The sequence below is a fragment of the Myotis daubentonii genome, chromosome 18 (assembly GCF_963259705.1).
Source record: "Myotis daubentonii chromosome 18, mMyoDau2.1, whole genome shotgun sequence".
Lineage (NCBI taxonomy): Eukaryota > Metazoa > Chordata > Mammalia > Chiroptera > Vespertilionidae > Myotis > Myotis daubentonii.
Genome location: NC_081857.1, coordinates 1,288,981 through 1,316,387, shown reverse-complemented (window position 1 = coordinate 1,316,387; position 27,407 = coordinate 1,288,981). Strand labels below are relative to the sequence as shown.

Here is a 27,407-nt window from a genome sequence, read left to right as displayed (position 1 = left end):
GCAAAAGATCATATTCTATTTACTGGCTTCTTACTGAAGATACTAACCCCCAGCTGGTAAGGCTCATAAAGTGGCCTTCTAAGAGGCCTTTTTCATGCCAGCTATTAGTTATTTATAAGCATAAGCTGGGTAGCACTCCCCCACGGAACAGTGGCCATGCAGTCTGCCAAATGCCTTCAGTTCAGGACGGGTGCCTGGCAGAAGTACTGAAGGAAGATGTTAAATATATAGGAATGGGTTCAATAATTCTGACTGATCTCACAGCATAAAATGTAGAAACTAGCAGAGAAAGATGCTCACACAGGAGAGAAGCAGGTGTCCACACGGAACTCTATCTAAACGGCTCAAAACCACGAAGTAACTTTTACCCAGATGTTTTATGTAGATTAGCAAATAAAATCTACAAGAATTCCTTCTTAAGTATTTAGCAAACTCTGCCCCTTTCACACACTTAAGAAACTAGTGTTTAACGTTGTAAGCAGAGAAACCTGGCGGGGTGAATTAAAGCACTAAGTCCACGACCACATCGCCTTGAAAAGGTGTTTCGGGACTCCGCTCTCTGACACATGTATTTGCCTATTTCTAACTCCTGGTTGGAGGTCCCAGGCGAACAATGACGCTGGGAGCTTGCACAGCAGGAGCAGCCATCGTGCTGAATGGAATCGCGGGGAACGTTGAAGGAGAATGGCCAGAGCTACTTTAAATCGTTTATTACACTGGGTTACGAAGCATGTTAATTAGAAGCCTCAAAACGCCTTCAACCCTGAGCCAGGTTTCTAGGACGCTCAGCTGCAGGGAGTGCCTCGCGCCTATGTCTTGAAGTAAAGGGAGAAATGTCTCTTTAGTTTGATCCAACTTCAGTTCAATTTAATTCAAAATACTTTATAAACTTACTATTTGCAAGACACCGTAAGGGATAAAGAGTACACTTTAAAGCCCTCACTTTTTTGAAGTTATCTGGGGGATATACTTCTCCATAAACATACACCAGGAAGCGTGTTCTGTCCCCCCGGTGCCCCCAGCCCCACTGCTGGCACAGGGAGCCCCTCCTCGGAAGGGAGGGCTTGGGCCAAAACCCCTGGATTTTGTGTAGTCCTGGGTCATCTTCATGACCAAAATTGAGTTACATTTAACATAAACTTAGAGATTATTTTTTAATAATCTAATATTTAATTAAAAATATGCCAGCCAATTCTGGTTTAGAAACATTTTAACTTCTCTTAAATTTCACAGCATAAAATAACTTCGTAGGGATATGTTAATTTGTGGCACTCTGCTGGTTTGCATATTTCTAGAAAACTTCCCTTAACCTCATCTTATTAACTGTGATGAGGAGGTGGTGTGGGTGTGGTGGGAGCGCCAGCCTGACGGAAGGTGCTTCCTCACATGCAGGGTGCGTGACGCCACGTCACCCGCTGGGTCTGAATTCTTCCTCTAAAATTAAGGGGGCAAAAGTACATCCCTCTATCGCAAAATCTAAGTTGAAAATACATATTTACTCAAGAATTTCAAAATGCTTTACACTTTGAAAGCAATAATGTAAGGGCAGCTTAACCCAACCTCTGCAGCGACAGGGTGTTTGCTCACCTATAACCAGCCTAACGCCGCCTGCGGTGCCACTGACCAGCGTCCTGGAGCAGTAAGTCTGCAGGGGCTTTGAGCTGAAGCCGAGGCCGCAGGGCGGAGCACTGGTGTCAGCTAGCTGGCTGCCGCAGCCCTGCCTCACAGAAATAGCTTTTACAAAATAGAACGTTAAAAACCACACTTAGACCCAGAAGCAAGAAACAGAAGCTAGGGCTCTAAGACTGGGCTCAGCAGAACTGGGGGGCTCAGCTTTGGGAACTGACCCCTGAGCTCCGGCACCGGTGTGCCTGAATAAAGGTGAACTTCTGCACCTTCCGAGTGCTTGGCGGTCTGCCTTCCTGTCTCGCGGTTACTCTGCCGTAACAATATTACTTGAAGCAAATTTTTATTCTCAACATAATGTTGTGAAACTTTACAAAAGTGAGATTAATTAATGATGCCAAAATAAATGGCCAAATTGTGAAAGGAACCTAATTCTGATTGTAGGTTCACTTCCTGTTCATCAGCTCCTGCTAGCTTTTCTCCAGAAGAAAGAATAACACACCATTCTCTGTATGAGAGAATTCATTAGCTTCATTACCAGTGCAACTTTAAATTTGAGTTGCTGGGATCACTAAGCTAAGGGAATCTAGAGCATGAGGACTCATCTCAATAAAGAAGCAGAGAGAAAACATACGCGAATGAACAGTCACCCAACACACAGCGCTGAGATGCGTCCGCGGACAGTCAGCCTAGGCCAGTGATGGCGAACCCTTTGAGCTCGGCGTGTCAGCATTTTGAAAAACCCTAACTTAACTCTGGTGCCGTGTCACATACAGAAATTTTTTGATATTTGCAACCATAGTAAAACAAAGACTTACATTTTTGATACTTATTTTAACTAGAGGCCTGATGCACAAAATTTGTGCAAGGGGCTCGGCCCTCATAGCCGCAGCAGCTTGCCTCGCCCTCACATCCCGGGCTTCATCCCGAAGGTCGTCAGGAAGGTCATTCGGCTGTCCAGTCTGATTAGCATTTACGCTTTTATCATTATAGATATTTAAATGCCATTTAACAGAGAAAAATCAACCAAAAAAATGAGTTCGCATGTCACCTCTGACACGCGTGTCACAGGTTCGCCATCACTGGCCTCGGGAGCGAGCCTGGCGCTAGCAGCAGTGCTCTGACGCAGGCAGCAAGGGTGGTCCGGCACCTGTTTCTCTAAATGACTGAGTCCTTTGTCTTTTCAAAAAGATAAGTAGTTTTGTAAAAAGCCTAGATGTCAGCGCACAATAGTCTCTTTCAGAAATGCTTAAACATGGCCGGGGAAGTGGGGTTTCCTCCTACTCACTCCAAACCATGTGAGCAGGAATTGTTTCCTTATTTATGTTTTACAGGCAATTAAATGACCTTTTGGGGGGTTTGGGGGGGAAAGTACTAAGTAATAAAATGATCACAGTGCCCGACTGGTGTAGCTCTATGGTTGAGAGCGGAGCCAGGAGCCAAGAGGCCACCAGTTCAATTCTGGGTAGGGGACATGCCCAGGTTGGGGGCTTGATCCCCTGTGGGGGCGCATGGAGGAGGCAGCTGATCGGTGATGGACGTTTCTCTCTCTCTCTATCCCTCCTTTCCTCTCTCTCTAAAAAATCAATACAATACATATTTTTAAAATTATCACAGATATATGGATGATCCCACTACAGAGCCCAACTCACAAGCAGAGTGAAGACCTATCGAAGTGCCCAGATGTTCTCAGCATCCAGCACACATCCTCCTGGAAGCCTCGTCTCCTTTCTACACTTTTGTCCAAATCCCTGCCTCTGACTGACAGTCTCACAGTTACCTGCGGGAGCCTGGAGAATCCTTGGAAGTCAGAATGAAAGGGAGGTTTCTCTATCTGAAGATATCAGTCAAATGAAATTATAATATTGGTAAGACTGTATTTAAATGTTTATCCTCTACAGAAATATGCATAGTCTACGTTGCAGTGATGTAAAAACATATGTGTATCATTTTAAATAAATGAAACCCACATGTCCATTTCAATAATTTTGCTGAACTAGTGGGTTATGGGTAACTTCCTCCTGTTTATTTTTCAAATTTCTGAGCATTGAGATAGTCCTTTTAAAATTAAAAAACATTTAAAATTTATCATAGTTATCTATCAATGGTTGAGACCATTTGGTAAGAATTCTATATAAACATGAAAACCTCATAAAGACTATTTTTTAAGTGTTGCCTTCAACAACCAAGCATTTATAAGCAATTCGGTAATCTGTAAAAGCTCGAAGCTCCAGCTTAAGAACTTGAAGATTAAGCCTCTTTTACACCATTTGTGTGGTTTAAGAAAGGAATTCCACTGAGTTCTAAAGCCACATCTACCCATTTCAGAATTTCCAATCAAGATCTGAGTAGCTGTCATGAATTGCAAAAAGAATTTAAACTAAATTTATTTAATTCCAAAATGAGTTTTTAAAACCATTTCTTAAGAGCAAAAATCAAACACAAACTCCTGATTCAGCTGTCTTTTTAAAAGGAACCAAAAAAAGGATTTAAGTACTAATTATAGGCAAATGAATTCTATTGGATACCATGTTTTGATACAAGTTTGTATGGTACGTTTATTATAAAAGCTTTTGCAACCATTTGTAAGAAAGGGGGAAATCACAAAGGGCTTGATTTTTGCATAAATTGGGACTTTAGAAAAATACTAGAGGCCCGATGCACAAAATTCATGCAAGGGGCTCGGCCCTCACAGCCCTGGCTTCGTCCAGGTGGTCATGCGGATGGTCGCTCTGCTGTTCGGTCTAATTAGCATATTAGCTCTTTATTATATAGGACTGTAGCTCCTATTTGGCTTGATATAGTGTGAGAACAGGTAGAGAAATGCAAATACCAAACATCTTTAACTACAAAGGACATGCATATTCTCTTAGTCAAAGACATGCCTGGGTGTTAGAAACAATTTATTTCCATCTGGCACAAAATTTGACAGCTTAAGAGCAAAAGGAACAAGCAAAAGATGATGGTTATATTATGTGTGGAACAGGTGTGTGTTTTTTATTGATTTCAGAGAGGAAGGGAGAGGGAGAGACAGAAACATCGATGAGAGAGAATCATTGATTAGCTGCCTCCTGCACGCCCCCTTCTGGGGATCGAGCCAGCAAACTCAGGCATTTGCCCTTGACCAGAATCGAACCCAGGACTCTTGAGTTCACAGGACAACACTACCCACTGAGACAAACCGGCTAGGGCTGTGGAACAGATATTTTAAATCTTAGACAATTAACTGTGGTTGAAAACTAAGCAGCAGGGACTTCCCTCACTGTCCATATCACACTGTGTGCAGTTAGACGCTGCCAAGCGGTCTGAACGGAGCAGGGCTCCTGGCACTCATCTGAATGAGACACAACCAGGAAACACAGAACGCTTGCGTGGGGGTGTCAACTGCAAACAGATGTCCTTCTATTAGGTAATATTTTGTTGTTTTAAAGACTCAAGCTTTTCAAGAAGTTCAGCAAAAGAATAAAGTTGTTTTGCCATATCATTTTTCAGGAGTTTACTTTGAAAATAGTTTCCACTAAACCAGTTTACAAATCTTGCTCCTCTCTATAGGTTAGAATGGACAAATATTCATACCCATTTGAGTAAGTCTGAGGTACATTTTCTAGATATAACTGCAGATGAAATACAAAAACAAAGGCGACTGAAACGGAATGCCTGTGATACTCTTTCCCTGCCTCAAGTGAGGCAGATGAGGAAGACAAGAAAGCGAAAGAAATGCCAGGCAGCATTAGGCTCGTGCTGGACACACAGTGGCACCACCTCAGAAGAAAGCCTCCTTCAAGTGACGTGACTTATTAAAGGGCAAGGGAGACGGATGGTCAGGCCCAATTAAGAGAAGGAATCATCATGTAATGACTACCTCTAGCCAGATCTGAAGTCATAATTTCATTTATAGCAAAGAATACATCCTTATGAAGACATGGCAAAAGGGGGAAGGTAGAATTATAAGTAAGTCTGATAATACACCTGACTCATATGGTCATCTAGTTTCAGAGGTTCTTATATTATGTGGAAAACATTTCAATGGGAAATACATTCTCATTTCTCACAAAGAATAAATTTAATCCCTCAGAATTTTCCCACAAACTCATTTAAGAAAATTATTTATTGCTTGATAGTATTACTATAAGATAATTAAAAGATTAAGATCATAACTTATGTATACATGCAGCCTCCAAAATATTGAGAAGATTGAGACACAGATGGTGGGAATAGACGAAGCTGTCAGTTGTGTACAGGAATGACCTCACTCCTACACCAATGCCTCTGAACAATAAAGGTTTGAGATGCGCAGGTCCACTTACATGGGTGTCTTTTTCAATATAACTGAAATATAATTTCTCTTCCTTGTGATTTTCTTAACATTTTTCTCTAGCTCACTTTTTTGTAAGAATACAGTAAATACTACTTACAACATGCAGAATATGTGTTCATATCAACTGTGTTATTGTCAGGCTATTTGTCAAGTTTTGAGGGAGTCAAAAGTTATACAGGATTTTCAACGGTGCGAGGGGTCAGAGCACTGACCCTGGCGCTGCTCAAGAGTCAGCGCTATGTAACAAGACATCAAAAATACCTCCCCCACTGATGCTTTGTCCAGCTTTGTATCACTAACTTCCACAAATGATTCTAATACAAAAACAATAAAAGGTACTTCAGCTGGCCCAGTATCTTTTATCATAGAAAAGATACAATTCTGAACAAAAACCATCAGACTGCATCACAAGTGAGAATTCTCTCCGCAGCATGAGGCGACCCCAGGGCAGTGACCGACCTGCAAGTGAAACCTGGAAAGGCCAAACTTGAAAAATACCAACAGGAGAGCTTACTGCTGAGACGAGAGCAGGCAGGAGGAAAAGCCCCGTCACATTTAGTCTTTAGGGTTAAAGAATGATCCATATAACGTGAGAGGAAAACGTTAATGAAGGAAACATCTCAAGAGACAAAAGGAGACCAGAAAGGCAGATCAACTGAGAAAAAAAAAGGTGTGCTGTACAGCATGAGGGGTTCAGCAGGGACTCATGAGGCACACAGAAGGAAAGCTAAGCTGGAAGATACTGAGAGGCTAGGCAGCCGTGGGCAAACTACAGCCCGCGGGCCGGATCCACCCGTTTGAAATGAATAAAACTATTGAAAAAAAAGACCGTACCCTTTTATGTAATGATGTTTACTTTGAATTTATATTAGTTCACACAAACACTCCATCCATGCTTTTGTTCCGGCCCTCCGGTCCAGTTTAAGAACCCATTGTGGCCCTCGAGCCAAAAAGTTTGCCCACCCCTGGGCTAGAGGCTGTGCACGCAACCATTTCACAGACTCCTCTCCATGCTAAGGGAGGGACGATGTCCACTTCTTTAGAACATCTAAGGTCTGTTTCTCTTTACGTGCTCATTTTTCTTGTGTATCAGAAATGGAAAATAACAAAGGTACGGTCACAGCCCAACTGAGAAGGGAAACTAGGCATCTGAAAATTGAAGTTCAGATAGGCACACTTAGGGCACCATAAAATGCTAAAACCAGGTTTATTTCAATCTGCTAACCTGGAGGCATACAAATGATCTAAACACATCCACTTAAACTCCTATCCTTGCAAAAAGACAAAAATGATGGTGTAAAGGAGCATTTTTGAGGTCTGAACAAAGTAACACATAGCACAATCTTAGGAAAAATTGCATTTAATCTTCTTTTAGAGTTTTTTTAGTAACCCCTGACCATTCAAAGTCACCAATATCATTTAAAAAAAAAAAAAAAGGCCCCTTGGCAACACTTACCTATAAAGCTGCTTTTTAAAACGACTGCCTGGCCCAGGCGCGTTTGGCTCAGCGGACAGAGCAATGGCCTGCCTGGAAGGTCCTGGCTGGATGCTGGTCAGGGCACAGCCCCAGGTTGCGGGCTCCATCCCCAGTGGGGGGCGTGCAGGAGGCAGCCCACCAATGATTCTCTCATCACTGATGTTTCTATAGCTCCCTCTCCCTTCCTCTCTGAAATCAATTTTAAAAATATATAAAAACAAATAGAACGACTGTCTTTTCTCCTGGGCCAACCCTGCGGCCTGGCACCAGACAGTTTGTCCCCATTTTCTCCCTCAAAGAAAAATCAACTGAAAATGACACCAAAAGAGATCGGGCATGAAGTCTTCAGGGGCAGTGACGCGCTCCCAGCTGTGCCTGCACTTGGGGGGGGGGGGGGGGGTCACTGGTCACCAGCCTCCCAGCAGAGTCTAGATCCAGATGTTTCTGGGGATGACGTGGCGCAGGGTCGCACACTGGCAGCAGGGTCTGGCGCGCACTCGGTACCGTTCTCGTCCACCTCTGGGTCGGCACCAGCTTGGAGGGGAGAGGGCGGGGGGGGGGGGGGGGGGGGGGGAGAAGCGGCCCAGGTAGAAGGCGGCGGTACTCTCCACGGTCCACAGCTGGTCCACCGTGTCTCCAAGAGCTGTGGCCGTCCTCCATCCTCCATCGTGGGGCCAGCGGCTGCACCCCATGCGCACGGCGCCGCCCTTCTCCCAGGGCAGCTCCATTGCGGGCTTGGCGCACTCCACCCGGTGCTGGTGCGGGTGACGGCACAGCGGCCTCCGGGCGGCACTGCGAGCGCTTGGACCTTCACACCCACCCCCGCCCCCCACGTCGAGGGCGGCGGGCGGAGCTCCTGGACCCGGCCGTCCAGCTCCCACAGCTTCTGCAGGAAGAAGGTGGACACCAGCCTCGGCCTCCTGCGCCCACCTCGCCCGCACATCCTGCTCCGATGGCAGCGGCGGCACCCCGAGGCGCCAGGCACGTGCTCCACCGGCACCCTCCCGGCGCCCGCAGCCCACAGCCCCGCTTCCAGGCTCCGACAGGCCCTGCCCACCGCACCGGAAGTGCTGTCGGTGTGGGGTCAAGCGCTTGAAAATACTTCACTGCTTTCACCCCGGACGTGCGGAGAAACCTGAGATCGGGCACAGGCGCTGCCGGGCCTCCCAGGGAGCGGCCTCTCCCTGGGCACCTCGGGCAGGGCCCATGGCCACCTGCTCCCCCAAGTCCTTCCCTCGGCAGCCATGGATTCGGCACCGACACCCCGACCGGCGTTTTCTGTGAAGACCTGGTTCAGCAGGAGGCCTACCCAGAGCTGAAAGGTTGAAAAACGGATTTCCCAGCCCCGGCCCCCAGGGGCGGGTCCCAGACACGGGAAGCCAGCGCCAAGGTCACGGCCACCTCCGAGCAGAACCTTCAGCAGCAGCCTGGTCGTCACAGTCTTACAAATTACCTAAGGGGAGCGGCTGGGCACGGGTCTAGACTCCCGACTCCTGGAGCTGCTTCCTCGCGCGCACAATCCTGGCGAGCACCATTGGGGGACAGTGGGCCCTGCGCCCGGCTCTCCAGCGGGAGCCCACTGGCTGCCTGGACAAGGGGCGCCTCTTCACTTCGATGAGGAAACCGTTGATGTGCGGGCACTCGGGTCCTCTTTGGCTGCCTGAGTTCCTGGGGCCACCAGCTCCCCCTCCTGGAACTGATGAGAGGAGGGGGCACCTACCCTTTTCCTGCGCCCCCAAACAGCCCTCATCAGACCCAAGCTTTCCTCCTGGGTCCAGGGGACCAGCATCACCTTCCCTTGACAGTTGTGACTTCACAAAGACATGCCACTGTGCTTTATGTTGATTTCCACTTTATCTGTATAATACTATTTATATTTAATTTGTACAGTTATTTGCTTTTGTAGTTGTAAAACGAGAAAGTCTGTTTCCAAGTTTGACGTCTATATGAACTTAAACATAAATCAATGCCAGAGAAATTCCTCCTTTAAAAGTAAAAGTACTCTTCCAATGCCTTGTGCAAAGAGGGACGCGTTTTCTTCCTAAGGCGCATGTCTGCTCCTCTCTTCTACAGGACAGACGGGATTCCTGCGCCTCGTCCTGGTTCCTCCTGATGGGAGCCCTGCGGCCTTTATTTCCAGAACCTGCTCTGCTTCCAATAGCATGTGCTCTGGAATGCTACGTACCTCATCTTCCTCCCACGCTCCACCCGCTACAGTCAACTCAGGAAAACCTCTCGAAACCACCCTCCCCACAAGTTGCATAGTGCAACAACATCCACCTCATAAAGCGTCCGACAGTAAATGCGTCTAAGGTAGCACAGATCCTGATGATAATAAACGTTCGATGAACACCTACTGAGTGAATAAATGAATTAATGAAGCAAAATCAGATAAAATTTATCCGACAAGACCTGAGTAGCAGAAGAGAAAGGAATCTCAAGCAACCTTTTCCTTTCCCTGAAAAATCGCTGAGCTATAAAAACCCACGATGGAGACCTTTCAGAAGTCTTCTGAGCTGAACTAATATAGGAGAGGTAGGAATCATAGTTCTTTTTTCTCCCACCAACAGCATGCAGTTTCACATTCTGCTTTTGACGTGGTAATATGCAAGGAAGAATTCCACTAGTCACAGTTTGCTTAGTTCTAAAAGCATCCATAGTAACTGAATTAACTGCAGTTGGTCTGTGGAACAGTAGTTATGCAGTACTTCATGTTTGTGCAAAAAGAACATATCAGGGGCTACCAGAGAGGTACATATGAAGAATGAGGGTGATGCTAGCCCAACTCGTGCTCCTACTGCTTATTGATAGCTTTTTGTTAGTATGGGGTTTGTTTTATTTGGCAAAAATACAAGACCTCAACTGACTGAGAGAAAAGATGTAAGCAGATGCCTAAGAATAAAGCTGCTACAGCTGAACAGTCATCTTGTGCTGTAGCAACAGGTTCCCCAGGGACAGGTGCAAGCTGAAACCACTCCAGAATGACAAATTTTATGAGATGCATACTTTATTGCTAAAAATAAAGTGGTGATTAACTAAAGATTTTATTCCTCCATAGTCACATCCACTATAAATGTTACATTCACTAATTGGGACTAAATTTTTAGATTAGCATACAAAATACATATGCTGAGTTTCTAAGTAATTTTCACCAACAACAGTAAAAGTCAAAAGAAAAAAAAGAGAGCTAAAGAATGTATATGCTTCACCCTCAAAAAAATGCCCTTTCTCAATGTGCATTTAAAACTATGTCTATCCTCTTTGATTTTTCTTCTCAGCACTTAGCACAAACTGAATCCTCGTCCATGTTCATTTGTGTATTTGTTGTATCTGTCGCTAGGACATAAAAGGCTTTGTTTGGTTTGTTTATCAATGGATATTTTTGGCAGTGAGAACAGCCAGGAACATAATGGCTCCTCAAATACTTTGTTGGATGAATGACAGAATTTAATAAAATAAAAATTCTTTGAGGATAGCTGCATTAAGAACTTATTGTAATTATAAAAGTAAAGCAATTATTCAAATAGGCACACCAGCATAAATACAGTTTTTTAATAATAAAATTCTTAAAAGGTCTGAAGAAACCTTTTATGCTCTGAAGATTTGTCATATTTTTATTTTCTCTTAAAGAGCAATGATAGGCTCTACTTGTTTTAAAAATTTTGGATTTTGGTATTAATTACTACCATTTACCTTTTTTCTTTTTTTTAATCTTCAGCCGAGGATATGTTCTCATTGATTTTATTCTACTGAGAAAGAGACAGACAGACAGACATCGATATAAGACAGAGAAACATCGACCAGTTGCTTCCCGTATGTGCTCCTGACGAAACCTAGGTATGTGCCATGACTGGGAATTAACCTGCAACCTTTTAGTGTATGAGAAGGATGCTCCAACCAACTGAGCCACCTGACCTTCTTAATATAGAATTGTCTGTTTCAAAAAACAATTGAGTCTGGACTTGTTTGAGTTCTAATAAGTATTTTGCTTAAGGAGACACTATAGTCTCCCTAATCTAAGTGGAACACAAAATTGGTGAAATTATCCTAAGAAGATAATAGCTTTAAAATAATCAGCAATCATGTATGCACAGAAAACAAGTTGACCACTTCTTTCTATGTGGGACTGTATTATATATACTTACATTTTTACTAAAAAAAATATGCACAATAAGCTTTATAACTAAAAAACTGACCCCAGAGCCTCAGACTTAAGTGAAGTTGTTTCATCAGAATAGACTTGACCTACTACTTTATTATCTGAATTCAAGTAATTTTATCATTAATTTTTATCCTCTTACTAGCCTATGGACATCTATTTTATATATAAAAATGTCAGTGACAGGCTTCATCTGAAAATGAGGAGGAATCACAACCGTGTTAAACATCACTGACAATTAACAAACTTATACTGATGTCGTTTTTAACCCTTTGAGTGCCAACCAATATCCTAGGAACTATGCTAAAATTGCCAAGGCATTTTTGCTGATTTTATAGCAGTTTAGGAAAAAAATTATGAATTGCAAGTAAATAAAGTTACATATTCAAAAACTTAAGGAAACCTTTACTACATTTGTTTGTTTTCATCTTTGACATATATTGTTTGCTGATTGTATTATAAAATACTAGTAGAAAAAAAAATTGCCGATAGTGCTCCCAGCACTTTTGGTGAAAGACAGGAGGAGCGCGATTGCGCTCCCCAGCACTAAGAGGGTTAAATTTGTATATGATTATGTGTATGTGTTGTTAATACTTGTGAGGAAGCACTGGCTTTATGCTACAGATGAAAATAATGCTTATTATATTTTATGGATGAATTCATGACTTATCAGTCATATGGTTTCCCTCTGATATTGATATGGAAAAGTCAGATTAAGGACTACAGAGTTTCTTTTCATTCATCATCTGATGTCACTGAATCCATCAAAATCAGTGTGCTACAATCAATCTGAATAAACCCTGAAAACTGCAGAAAACTGCCGTTACTCAGTTTCTGTGTGTGACCTTAGTCTCTAGTCTCTGTCAACATCCGTTAAATGAACACTGAACTAGAGTCACACGGGAAAGACGTGGAAGAGCTCTAGTCCGTGAAAGGCTAGGACTGCAGTTATGGTCCCTGAGGAGATCCTGGTTGCCTTTCTGCTTGAAAGGGGCTCCTCCTTTTCAATTTGATCCTATTTCTCCCAGAAAGGAAAGAGGAATATACACACATTCATACCCACATAACACATATATTTTAAAATATTAATTCCAAACCAAGCCTTCATGAACCTAGTTCGATAATAGCTGTGAAAAGCCACAGCTGTAAAACCTTGTAGATGTGCTGATTTTCTGTCCTTTGGATGATAAGAAAAATCATAAGATTAAAATGAATATGGGGAGTTGGGGGTGGGGATGCATCTTAGATGATTATGCTACATCTGATGACAAGCAAACTCTCTCCCTTATCCTACCCTTTATGGGTTCTTGAAATGAGCCGTGTGCTTTCGAGGTCAGCCCTGATGAACACCCTACTCTGTTTTATTGCTGTGCTAGTGCTTGACTTATTATTTCATTTCAACTTCTTAACCTACGAGAGAGGTGACTATTGCTATTCCTGTATTAGAGAAAAGGGCGTTGAGGCTCTGAAAAGTGTTTCCCTAAAGTCAGAAATCCATGTTCTCTGCCCCTCAGCCTAGGTCTACATGGTTGCCTACAAAAAGTGCTGTATCAGCCCCCAAAAGCGATTTTCTCCACAAACCAGAAAGTAATGACGCATAGCCGCGTGGGAAAATGAGTTTCCTCATTTCTGATGAGGCGGCCCAGCGCTCCAGGATAAACCAGCTCTGTGCTGCTTGTCTACTCTGTAAGCCAATGCCCAAGATCTTGTATATATACATAACACATATATTCTTAAAAGGTTAATTCTAGGGTCTAATTCTCTTTCATTAAATAAAGAAAAAACCCCATCAGTAGATCAGACAAAAGCAGCAGAAAGCTCTAATTTAAAGAACTTTATTTTCAGTTCCTCTTTCCTTCCTTTTCTGTGTGTTTCCAAGCATGGTGACAGAGAGCGGCACATGGTGTGTTTATTTCATCTGGGCTCCAGAATCTTGGTTTGGCAATATTTTCTGCTACCCATTACATTTTTACTATAATTATCTACAGTATATGTTATGTTTCCAAAGAGGATATAAATAACATTTCATTGGTTAAGTATAAAGACTAAAATTTTAGGTTGAAGTTCAGTCACAGGATACTTCTTAAGAGGTTTCAGCAAAATGTACAGCTTAACAAGAAATTTAAGGATAATGCACAAAAGTCTGACAGCCTGCCCTGGCCGGTGTGCTCAGCAGTTAGAGCGTTGGCCCACAGACTAAAGGGTCTCGTGTTCGATTCCTTGTCAAGGGCATGTACCTTGGTTGTGGGTTTGATCCCCAGCCCCCATCAGGGTGGTGCAATCGATGTTTCTCTCTCCCCTCTTCCTCCCTCCCTTCCAACTCTGTTTGAAAATCAATGGAAAAAATATCCTCAGATGAGGATTTAAAATAAATAAATACATAATCCTATATAATAAAGTGGTAATATGCAAATTGACCCTCACTCCATCACGCCATCAAAAGATGGCTATGCCCAGAGAGGAGGCAGGGTTCCCGTAACACAAAATGGCTGCGCCCACAGCTAAGGCGGGGTTCCCCGTAACGAGCCATAACAAGCGATCAGCAGGGACCTGAGGTTGCATGGCGCCAGGCCGGGGCGCGGGACCTGAGGCTGCACCCCCTGCCCAGTAGGGCTTGAAGGGGGACCTCAGGCCATGCCCCCCACCCCAGCGAGGCTTGACAGGGGAACTCAGGCCATGCCCCCCGCCCAGCGGGGCTTGAAGCGGGATCTTAGGCTGTGCCCCCCGTCAAGCAAGGCTTGAAGCGGGACCTCAGGCCACGCCTGCACCCGGAGGGGCTTGACGGGGGAACTCAGGCCGCGCCCCCCACCCCAGCACCGAGCCGGGGGACCTGAGGCTGCATCCCCCACCCCGCACTGGGCCGGGGGACCTGAGGCTGCACCCCGCCCAGCAGGACTTGACGGGGGACCTGAGGCTGCGCCCACTGCCTGGCGGGGCTTGATGGGGGTGGGGCCAGCAGGGTCTGGATCTTGCCCAATGGGGGTGGGGCCGGCCAGGTCTGGGTCTCACACGATTTCAAGGTGCACACAGGTGGATGGGGACTTGACTCTGGGTCCCACGGCATGCCCCAGACTCTGACAGGAGGAAGATTTTCATATACATTTTACTAATTTTCTTTCATCTCTGACACTTCTATTATAGAGAAAGGGCAAATAGCAATATTAAAATATTTCCTCTAATTCCCTTTTAAAGTGCATGAATTTCATGCACTGGGCCACTAGTAAATAAATAACTTATACACCTGGCTTTACTTTAATTCTTCTAATAAAAGCTACTGGATTAGAACACAACATTAAACATCATACAATACTGGATATCCATATGCAGACAATGAGCTCTGATCTGTCCCTGCACTGTATACAAAACTAACTCAAAATTAATTATGGAGCTACATGTAAAACTAAACCTATAAAAATTCAGAAGTAAAAATGAGAACATCTTTGTGACCTTGCGTTAGGCAAAGATTTCTTGGGACAACACAATCCATAAAAGAAAAAGCTGATAAATTGAACTTCACCAAAATTAAGAAATGCTGCTCTTTGAAAAGCACTGAAAAGACAAGCAACAGACTGGCAGAAAATAGGTCCAAATCATGTGTCTGACAATGGACTTGTATCTAGAATATATAAGAGACTCTCAAATCAATTACAAGAAAACGAACAACCCAATTAAAAATGAGCAAAAGATTTGAACAGATACTTCACCAAAGAAGAGAGATGATGGCAAATAAGCACATGAAAAATGGTTAAAATCATTAGTCATCAAGAAAATGTAACTGAAGATAGCCAACGTGGAAGACTGGCCATGTCAAGTGTTTAGGATACGGCCTCTGGACTCTCAGCCACTTTCGAGAACAGTTTGGCAGCTTCTTAAAGTGATAAACACACAGCTACCATGTAACCACACCAATCTGGTCCTGGGATTCTACACAACAGAAATGGGGGCACGTGTCCTACAAAGTCCTGTACCCAGACAGTCGTAGCAGCCTCACCGGTGGTAACCCAAAGTAGAAAGTGAACAAACTCCGCCCACAGTGCAGTGAGCCACCGCTGCAGCCCAATGTGGATGACCTGACAATTAGGTCAGAAGAAAAACTGCATCATGTAGGACTCCTTCATATCAAATTGTTTTTTGTTGTTGTTTTTGTTTTGTTTTGTTTTTTTAATATATTTTATTGATTTTCTACAGAGAGGAAGGGAGAGAGATAGAGAGTTAGAAACATCGATGAGAGAGAAACATCGATCAGCTGCCTCCTGCACATCGCCCACTGGGGATGTGCCCGCAACCCAGGTACACGCCCTTGACCGGAATCGAACCTGGGACCTTTCAGTCCGCAGGCCGACGCTCTATCCACTGAGCCAAACCGGTTTCGGCTAAAATTGTTTTTAATGTAAACGATTTGTAGTAACAGAAGGAAGATCAGTGGTCACGATGATGGGAGAGAGTTGGAAAAGGCAGACACGCTGAGGGTCTTGACTGTGGTGATGTCACAGACATACAGACGTGAAAACTTATAAAATGTGTAGTTACGTATGTGCAGTTTCTTACATGTCAATTATACCTCAATGAAACTGTTTTAAAAAAACTAACCCATCATGGAAAACAGTAGGGAGGTGCCTCAAAAAATCAAAAAGAGAGCTACCATCTGATGGAGCAACCCCACTTCTGGGGATACATGTGAGGGAAATGAGGTCACGGCCTTGAGCCACACCTCAGGGACTGCAGGCTCCTCCCGCGGCTTCACAGCAAACTGACACCAGCTCCAAGCACACTCACTCTCCACAGAGTAAAAGGCCCTGAATTCCTTTCAAAAGTAAATGGAACTGGGCCCTGGCTGGTGTGGCTCGGTGGATAGAGTGTCGGCCTGAATACTGAAGGGTCCTGGGTTCGATTCCAGTCAAGGGCACATGCCTGCGTTGTGGACTCGATCTGAGTAGAGGGCGTGCAGGAAGTAGCCGATCGGTGATTCTCTCTCATCATTGATGTTTCTATCTCTCTCTCCCTCTCACCTCCTCTCTGAAATCAATAAAAATATATATATATTTTTAAAAGAAGTAAATGGAACTGGAAGAGAAATATCTATAAAACTTAAACTGAATAACAGAGGCTGGTTTATTCTGTATCATGTATTTTAGTCTTAGTTTTAAGATTTATTACTAGGCATATTGTAATCAGACATAGATGGCTAAAATTATTCACAATATAGGCTCTGGAAGATGTAACAGTTTACGCTGACAAGCTCTGCGTGGATGCCTCCCATGATCAAAGCAAGCACAGTGCAGGGGACAAATGCCGCACTGCCCACCGTCCGCACACCGCAGGCCCTGCATAGGGGGTTCCGCAAGCACAGCGCTTGTTCAGTCTGCGCTGACTCCCTCTAAGCCGTGGTTCTCAACCTTCCTGATGCCGCGACCCTTTAACACAGTTCCTCCAACCATAAAATTATTTTCGTTGCTACTTCATAACTGTAATTTTGCTACTGTTATGAATCGTCATGTAAATATCTGATCTGCAGGATGTATTTTCATTGTTACAAATTGAACATAATTAAAGCATAGTGATTAATCACAAAAACAATATGTAATTATATATGTGTTTTCCAATGGTCTTAGGCGACCCCTGTGAAAGGGTCATTCGACCACCAAAGGGGTCGCGACCCACAGGTTGAGAACCGCAGCTCTACAGCCTATGGGGCACTGCAGTCTGGTTAGTGTCCTTACTTAAAGTTCTCTTTCCCCAGGTACACAGGCCTTCCTTGCCTGCAAATGGTGCCTAGCCTTTTAAAAACGTACCTGAAGTCACTGGTTTTCAAACACTGATTCCTAGATTGACCCTGAGACACAGATGGCCCTGATACAAACACTCCAGAAGCGTGTCTATTACAGATTCTCCATCACGTCATGGTGCCGGTGTAGACTAATTTAGAATCTGTGTAAAACTGATGGATCTGGCATCCGTTCATTTGTGGGTCCTCGCCCTCAGTACTTCCCACCTGCTCCATGCCTGGATGCTGGGCACAGAGTGATGACTAAGAGGGTCCCTGCCCTCAGGGTGAGTAAGGCCTGGCAGGGGAAACGGGCATTAAGTAACAATCCCCCATTGTTAGTGCGACCAACACCATCCTCCCAGCCGCAGCAAACCCAACCGTCACCCGGCTGCGTGTGATTCTGAGCTACGGACGGAGGCTCCTCAGAGCCCACCCACAACAGGCCCTTCATAGCTTAGCATCCAGGCCTGGAAATTCATGTCACACAACTAAACACCAAGTAAGTGTCAGTGTCCAGATTTGCTGACGGCGTCAAAGTTAAACAAATCAGAGTCCAAAATGAACAAATCACCATGTGGGGGAGGGGAGGAAATGACACAGTGCTTCAGACCTTCATCCAGAGTCAGGTCATAAATCACCACTTTTCTAAGGACCATAACCGCCACCTCCTTAATTAAGCCTGTGACGTCAGCTAAAAGCTCACACCAAACCTGGCTGACTTAACAGGCTACTTTGCTAGTTTTCTGACTTTATATGAGGAACAACTCCAAGACCATCTGTATATAAATTTAATTAAAAATAGGTCTATTGACCTTTATATTTTTAAAACTCTACCATTATTAAAAGCCAGGTCCTTATGTAAGATTTAGATGACTTTTAATATCTTAAGCAATATTTTAAATATGCTTTTATTTTTTAAGATCTGGTTTTAATTCCTTCCATACTTTTATTTTGTTGTAGTCCCACTACTGCAAATAAACAAAAATTGTTCTCGACTTCTCAGGCTTTGTTTTAAAAAGAAAATGTTAGTTCAGATGAGGAACAAATACAGACTGAAGCTCCTTTAGAACATAAAATATATGCTCTGCTCTGTTTCTATAGGTAGAAGTAAACCACAGTGGTCTCTATTTACCTTACACTTTACCTTTATATCTCTCTGGCCTTAAACACACACACACACTGTCCACGAGCCCCGTCCCTTCCAGACCAGATTTGCCCAACCCCCCACGTGACTCCCTCCACAGCCTCACCCAATGCTGCTCAGATTCTGTCCTGACTTCTCTACTGTGACTGTGGTCTCAGGTCACCACTGACCAGGCTTATACAGACAAAAGGGTTTTCTCCTTTCTCCTTCTCAGTGCGTTCTGACAGCCGACGCTGCTGACAGCCTCCTTTTTAAACTCTTCTCCTGACCTCCATGTTTTTAAAAAAAACAAGTCTTTTTTCCCGTCCTCCGTGGTACACCATCCAAACCTCTCCTACACCTCTAATGGCTTCCTGCGGGCCCTTCTTCCTCCCATAACATTATTTTTAAGTTACATGTGGCTCCATTTCCACAGGGCTCTGTCTTGTTCTCTTTGGGAAATAAACCTAAAACAACTCAAAGTATGTTGTGAGCAGAAAGATCAATGGAATTAAATTCCAGGCTAAATTCTTAGAAAGCGAAGACATTTGGATATCAAAGTTCTGAAAGGGCAGTGCTGGGAAGTGGTCAGAGAAACATAGACCCTGGAGCTAAACGTTCACTTCCGAGCTGTCTCCCTGGACATGGGCGCTAACCTCTGTGCCTCCGGCGCCCCCTCCTTAACAGGGTAAGCACGGCACCTGCCTCAGAGGGAGACTGTGAGGAGAGGCTGGCACCTGTGAGCACTGTGAAAGGGGTCATTGAATACATTCTGATATCACCAGCTACTAAAGACTCAAACTCGTCAATTTATGGGCCCACCTTGTAACTTGACATTTTGTTGTTTCATTATGGTTGTTTTTCAAAACCCTTAAAGTGCACTAACTCCATTTGGTTGAATCACTTTAGTGACTCGAGGTGTTTAACACGACATTACAGATCGCACGCATGCAGACACGCAGTCAGAATGACAGCAGCCTCTGGAGCTGACGAGCAGCACAAGCCTCTCCAGCTGCATCCTTTACACAGCAGGACCCTGAGCAGGGGGGCCGAGATGTGCCCGCAGTCACAGGGTGAGTGGCAGAGTCTGGGCAGGTCAGGGCTCCAATGTCTGCAGAGACGAATTGTTTAAAAAAGCATTTTCCGCCCGGCCGGCGTGGCTCAGTGGTGGAGCATCGACCTACGAACCAGGAGGTCACAGTTTGGATCCCAGTCAGGGCACATGCCTGGGTTGCGGGCTCAATCCCCAGTGGGGGGCGTGTAGGACACAGGCAATCAATGATTCTCTCTCCTCATTGATGTTGCTATCTCCCTCTCTCTTCCTCTCTGAAATCAATAAAAATATTTTTTTTAAACATTTTCCTTCACATATTCGTGATGTGAAGAATTCTTTCTGAGAGTGCAGATCTGCTTCCAGGAAATGTCTCCTTCCTCAGCACAAGTCTGAGCTCTGGTAAGGAAACCAGCAGCACCCCTTGCCTGCAGGGGACGGGAGTCTCAGGAGGGACTGCTCTGCAGCTCAAGTCCATCCACATCAAATTACAGCCAAACCAGCTTTTAACGTTGATTGTTATTCAAATTACAAAAGTAATTTTAAACATCACTGAGGAAAATGTCATTTGTTTCCGCAAACCCCAGCTCTAGTAACCTCTGAACCGTAGGACCCAGAAAACCATGTTCCAGGGCCTGAATACGACAGCGAGCGCCAGCTCCCAGGGCCTCCTCACGGCCGCGGGCCTCGGCACAGACCGCCACGGGCAGCTCGTCCCCGGCGTGCAGCCTGCAGATCACTCAGAGAGCCCGGAACTGCCTGAGGAGCCCGAGACTTCACAGACTCGAGAGTGTACGGCCGTGTGCCCGGGGTATTCTACACACAGTCTAGTTACAGAGCCAACTGAACAGTTCTCTCTCAAACATCCAAGTTATTTTAGAGTTTGCAACTGAAAAGTCCAAATAATTGATTCTTTTTGTTACCAGCAGTCTGTTACAGCGCCAAGGAACAAATGACTAAATCCCCCAAAACCACAGCAGTAACTCACACTTAACGAGGAGCTTCAGATCAAACACTCCTCATCTCAGGGATCTGGCCGCCACACACAGGCCCTGTCATGGGATGCCTGCACACACGCACAGGACCACACTGCACTGAGAAGTTCTGGAGACTGATCTTGAAGTAGTGACCATTTTGGCTAAATTACTTCCTTATTAATAACAGCAAAGATATGTTTTCCAACTGTTTTAAAAAGAAACCAGAAACTCTCAAAGCCTATCAGTCCTGTTCCTTGTCTGGAATCTTTCAGACCTTAAGTGATTGTACGGTTATGCAAGTGTAACCTAATCAAGTGCATGATCTACAATCAGGAGATTAGCAGACAGAGCGCATGTCATCGCCCCGCAGGAACGGCACGGCCGCCTGCGGGCCGCGTGGCTCTTCTGTCACGGTGAGCTTGCAGGCAGCCCCAGAGGCAAGGAGAGCCACTGGCTGATCACAGCAGCTCGGTCACTGCCCAGCTGCCATCTACCATTTGTGTCCTCAACTAGCCCTCCATGTCCCTTGCCTCATCTTTTGTCTGTAAACAGGACTGGGAATACGCACTTCACTCCCTGTAAGGGACTAACAGGGTGCCAAAGGTGAAAGAGGGCTGTGAACCACACAGCCTTATGGAAGGTGTCGGTGTTTGAATAAACTGAAACGAGACAGAAAGGGACAAGAGATGTCACCGATGGCGTCGGGAAGGGCACCGTGGATGCTGAGACAACGCTGCACTGTTGTTGATAATGTGCTTTAGACCTGAATGAGAGTGCATTTCAAAGTAACTAAAACATTAATTAGCAGCTGTCAGAGGGGAGGAGGCTGGGGGCTGGGTGAATAGTTGAAGGGATTAAGTAAAAAAAAACACACACACAAAAAACCAAATTCATAAACACCAACAACAGTGTGAGGATGACCAGGTCTCAGGGGATGGGGGAGGCAGGAGAGGGCCAAGGGAGGGTAAATGGTGACTGAAGGAGACTTGACTTGGGGTGGTGAACACACAACATATGGATGATGTATTATAGAATTGGACCCCTGAAACATGTATAATTTTATTAACCAATCTCACCCTAATAAAGTCAATAGAAGTGGAAGGAAAGAAGGAAGAAGGAAAGAAGGAAGGAAACTCAAACTCACAAGTCAGAAAGGAAGTACAAATCAAAATAGTAGTTTGGTAGCATTTTTTACCTATCAAACTGGGAACTCTTCTTATCACAATACCTACAGTTTTTGGATTTAAGTAAAATAAGTAGTTTCATAAGCAAAATTGATAAATGAGGGACAATATTAAAATATATATAAAAAGCCAAAAAAATTAGCAAAAAGCCTTCTAAAAGTCATGCTTCTTAGATAAGACATTTTTTTAAAGCACATATCTTTCAAAACTCATATATTCACATTTTTCTCAAGCTAGAGGAAAAATTTGACTAAAAGGCCATGAAAGTGCAGATAACAAAATGGCCAAACTTCAGACCCAAGTAAGCTGTAAAGTTTCAAAACAAGAGGTCTGTGTCCCTTTCAAAGGAGACTAAAGAAATTATTCTTGCCTCTCAAGATTTTGCATAAAGGTATATATACTAAACAGAAATTTCCAATAAATAAATAATATGCCTTAAGAAAATAAACCATTCTTCTAAGCATGTCTTAGATATTTATCGAGGCATTACTTTAGGAAATACCACTGCTATTTTGCTTTTTTTAATAGTTATTGTTGAAGGTATTACATATGTACCTTTTTTCCCCCATGGACCTCCTCCAGCCTGCCCCCATCCCAGGCCCTCGCTGCCCCACTGTCTGTGTCCATGGGCCATGCATATATGCATACAGGTCCTTGGTTGACTACCTCCCACCATCCCACCCTCCCCTGCCTTCCGAGATTCCGCACTCTGTTCCATGCTTCCACGTCTCTGTATCCACTCCTTTCATCAGTTTATTTTGTTACAGTGGGGCCTTGACTTACGAGTTTAATTCATTCCAAGACCGAGCTCGTTAAGGAGCTCGTTAACTCAAATTACTCTGTCAACTCAATGCAAAAAATCTGCCTCGAGACAGCTGGTATCTCAAAAAACTCGTTAGTCGGGACACTTGTAAGTCAAGGCCCCTCTGTATTTAGATTCCATATATGAGTGCGATCATGTGATACTTGTCTTTCTCTGACTGACTTATTTCCCTTAGGATAAAACTCTCCAGGCCCCTCCGTGCTGTCCCAAAGGGTAAGAGAGCCTTCTCTTTTACAGCTGCATGGTATTCCCTGGTGTAGATGTACCACAGTTTTTTATCCACTCATCTACTGATGGGCACTTGGGCTGTTTCCAGATCTTGGCTATTGTACACTGTGCTGCTATGAACATAGGGGTGCATACATTCTTTCTGATGGGTGTTTCGGATTTCTTAGGATATATTCCTAGAAATGGGATCACTGGGTCAAATGGCAGTTCCATATTTAATTTTTGAGGAAACTCCATACTGTTTTCCATAATGGCTGCATCAGTCTGCATTCCCACTAGCAGTGTACTAGGGCTCCCTTTTCTCCACATCCTCGCCAGCACTTGTCATTTGTTGAAGTGCTGATGGTAGCCATTATGACAGGTGTCAGGTGATACCTCATTGTCCTTTGAATTAGCATCTCTCTGATGATCAGTGACATTGAGCATGTTTTCATCTGTCTCTTGGCCTCTGTATGTCCACTTTGGAGAAGTGTCTACTTAGGTCCTTTGCCCATTTTTTACTTGGATTGTTTGCCTTCCTATTGTTAAGTTGTATGAGTTCCTTATATACTTTGGATATTAAACCTTTACTAGATGTATCATTGCCAAACATGTTCTCCCATACAGTGGGCTCCCTTTTCGTTTTGTTGGAATGTGCAGAAGCGTATGTATTTTGATGGAATTATTATTTTGATGTAGTCCCATTTGTTTATTTTCTCCTTAGTTTTCTTTGCCTTAGGAGATGTATCCATAAACACAGTGCTAAAAGAGATGTCTGAGGTTTTGCTACATATGGTTTCTTCTAGGATTTTTATGGTTTCACAACTTACATTTAAGTTTATTATCCATTTTGAGTTATTCTTGTGTATGAGGTAAGTTGGTGGTCTAGTTTCATTTTTTTGCATGTATCTGTCCAATTTTCCCAATATGTATATTTATTGAAGAGACTGTCTTGCCTCCATTGTATACTCTTGTCTATTTGGTCAAATATTAATTGGGCATAATGTCTTGGATCAATTTGTGGGTCTCTGTTCTGTTCCATTGATCTGTATGCCTATTCTTATGCCAGTACTAGGCTGTTTTGATTACGGTGGCTTTGTAGTATAACTTGATATCTGGTATGGTGATTCTTCCAACTTTGTTTTTTGTTCTCAAGATTGCTGCAGCTATTTGGGGTCCTTTTTGGTTCCATATGAATTTTTGGAGTATTTGTTCTAGATCTGTGAAATATGCTGTTGGTATTTTAATAGGGATTGCATTGAATCTGTGGATTGTGTGGGGTAGTATGGACATTTTAATGATGTTGAGTCTACCAATCCATTAACATGGTATATACTTCCACTTGTTTATATCTTCTTCTCTCTCTCTTTTTACAACGTCCTGTAGTTTTCTGAATACAGGTCTTTTACCTCCTTGGTAAAGTTTATTCCCAAGTATCTTAATTTTTTTGTTGCAATGGTAAATGGAATTTGTTTAGTTTATCTTTCTGAGAATTCATTATGGGTGTATAAAAAAACATCGATTTTTGGGTGTTGCTTTTGTATCCTGTTACATTGTCTAATTCATTGATTAAATCTAGTAGTTATTTGATGGAGTCTTTAGGGTTTTCTATGTGCAATATCACGCTGTCTGTGACTAATGAGAGTTTTACTTCCTCCTTTCCAATTTGGATGCCTTTTATTTCTTCTTCTTGTCTGAACACTGTGGCTAGGACTTCCAGTACTATGTTGAGTAAGAGTGGTGAATAAGAGTGGACATCACTGTCTTGTTCCTGTTCTTAGGGGAAATGGTTTTAGTTTTTGCCCATTGAGTATGATGTTCGCTGTAGGTTTGTCATATATGGCCTTTAACCTGTTGAGATATGCTCCCACTATTCCCACTTTGCTGAGAGTTTTTATCAAAAATGGGTGTTGGATTTTGTCAAATGCTTTTTCTCTATTGATATGAGCATGTGATTTTTATCTCTCAATCTGTTTGTGATGTATCACATTTATTGTTTTGCAAATATTGTACCAGGTCTGCATCCCTGGAATAAATCTCACTTCGTCATGGTGTATAATTTTTTTAATATATTGCTGGATGCAATTCGCTAATATTTTGCTGAGGATTTTAGCATCTATGTTCATCAGGGATATAGACCTGTAATTCTCTTTCTTTGTAGTGTCTTCATCTGGTTTTGAAATCAGGATAATGCTGGCCTCATACAAAAAGAGCTTGGAAGTGTTCCTTGCTCTTGGATACTTTGGAATAGTTTGAGGAGGATAGGTGTTAGTTTTTCTTTGACTGTTTGGTAAAACTCCCCTGTGAAGCCGTCCAGACCCAGGCTTTTGTTTGCTAGGAGTGTTTTGATTACTGCTTCTATTTCATCAGTTGTTATTGGCCAATTCAGGTTTTCTGATTCTTCCTGATTCAGTTTTGGGAGACGATTTTTCTAGGAATTTTCCCATTTCACCTACATTGCCCCACTTGTTGGCATATAGTTTGTTCATAGTATTTCCTTACAATCCTTTGTATTTCTGTGGTGTCAATGGTTATTTCTTTGCTTTCATTTCTGATATTATTTATTTGGGTCCTCTCTTTGTTTCTTGATGAGTCTGGCTAATGGTTTGTCAATTTTGTTTATCCTTTCAAAGAACCAACTCTTGGTTTCATTGATTTTTTTATTTTTGATTTTTTTTTTGTCTCTATGTCATTTATTTCTGCTCTAATCTTTATTAGTTCCTTCCTTCTACTTACTCTGGACTTTTCTTGTTATCTTTCAAGTTGTTTAAGTTGTAGGGTTAAATAGTTTATTGTTTATTTTTTCTTGGTTTTTGAGGTAGGCCAATAGTGCTATAAACTTCCCTCTGAGGACTGCTTTTGCTGTGTCCCAGATATTTTGGGTCATTGTGTGTTCATTTCATTTGTTTCCAGGAAGTTTTTTATTTCTTTCTTGATCTCATTGGTAAACCATTTATTGTTTAATAACATGCTACTTAGCCTCCATGTGTTGAATGTTTTGTGGCGTCTTTACTGTAATTGATTTCTAATTTTATTCCACTGTGATCTGAGAAGATGCTTTATATGATTTCAATCATCTTGAACTTGTAGAGACTTGTTTGTGTGCTAACATGTGGTCTATCTTTGTTAATGATCCATGTGCACTTGAGAAGAAGGTGGTATATTCTTCAGTTTTGGGGTGAAATGTTCTATAAATGTAAATTAAATCCATTTGATCCAGTGTATCATTTAGAGTCACTATTTCTTGTTATGCTTTTGTCTGGAAGATCTAGCCAGTGAAGTCAGCGGGGTGTTAAAGTCCCTACTCTGATTGTATTGTTGTTGATCTCTCTGTTATAGGCCTCTAGAAAAAAAATATTTTATACATTTAGGTCCTCCTAGATTGGGTGCATATATGTTTACCAGGGTTATATCCTCTTGTTGGATCAATCCCTTTAGTATATGGAGTGCCCTTTGTTGTCCCTTGTGATGGCCTTCATGCTAAAGTCTATTTTGTCAGATATGAGTATTTCTACTCCACCTTTTTTCTTTCCCATTTGCATGGAAAAAAATTTTCCATCCCTTCACTCTCATCCAGTGTGTGTCTTTTGTTCTGAGGTGGGTCTCTTGCAGATAGCATATAGTTGGGTCATGTTTTTGTATCCATTCAGCTACCCAATGCCTTTTGAGTAGAGCATTTAATCCATTTACATTCAGGGTTATTATTAATAGGTACTTACTTATTGCCATTTTAATTCTGTATGGCTAGGATTCTCTCTCTTTCTTCTCATCACAGCAGTCCCTTTAGCATTTCTTGTAATGCTGGCTTGGTGGTGATAACTCCTTTAGCCATTTTTTTTTGTCCGGGAAGCTCTTTATTTGACCGTCTATTCTGAATGATAGCCTGATGGATATAGTAATCTTGGTCTCAGATCCTTGCTTCCTATTACCTTGAGTACTTCATGCCATTCCCTTCTGGCCTGTAGAGTTTCTGATGAGATATCAGGTGTCAGCTTTATGGGGGTTCTTTTGTAGGTAACAGTTTGCTTTTCTCTTGCTGCCTTTAAGATTCTTTGTCTTTAATTTTTAGCATTTTAAAATACGAAGTGTCTGGGCATGGGCCTATTTGGGTTCTTCTTGCTTGGGGTTCTCTGTGCCTCCTGAACTTGTGTGACTTTTTCCTTCACCCGGTTAGGGAAGTTTTCTGCCATAACTTCTTCAAACATGTTCTCTATCCCTCCTCCCTTTCTGCCTCTTCTGGCACTCCTGCTATTCAAATATTGTTATGTTTCATGTTGTCCCATAGCTCCCTTACGCTGTCCTCCTGTTTTTTTCTTTTTGGTTCTCTGATTGATTTTTTCAACCCTGTCTTCTAATTCACTGATTTGATCCTCAGCTTCCCCTAATTTGCTGTGTATTCCTCCAATGTGTTCTTTATCTGTGCTATGGCATTCTTTATTTCTGTTTTCATAATTACTATATCTTTTCTCATGCTGTTGAGCATCTTTACTTTATTCTGAACTCTGTATCAGAAACATTTCTTATCTCCATTTCATTTACCTCTTCTTCTGGAGAATTCTCTTGTTCTTTCATTTGTGGGTTGTTTCTTTGTCTTCTCATTTTGGCTGCCTGTTTGGGTCTGTGACTATGTATTAGGTAGATCTGCTATGCCTCTCAATCTCTAGTGCAGGACAGTGTCAAACGCTCTTTCTGACT

The 27,407-nt window shown here is 43.1% G+C and overlaps 1 protein-coding gene and 1 pseudogene across 4 annotated transcripts in view; both read right to left on the bottom strand.

The window, feature by feature from the left end:
* The window catches only part of ATF6 (activating transcription factor 6), a 147,140-nt gene that overhangs the window by 22,945 nt on the left and 96,788 nt on the right, over positions 1–27,407 (bottom strand). The gene's annotated exons all lie outside the window — the stretch shown is intronic.
* On the bottom strand, positions 7,850–13,179 carry LOC132221038 (uncharacterized; annotated as a pseudogene).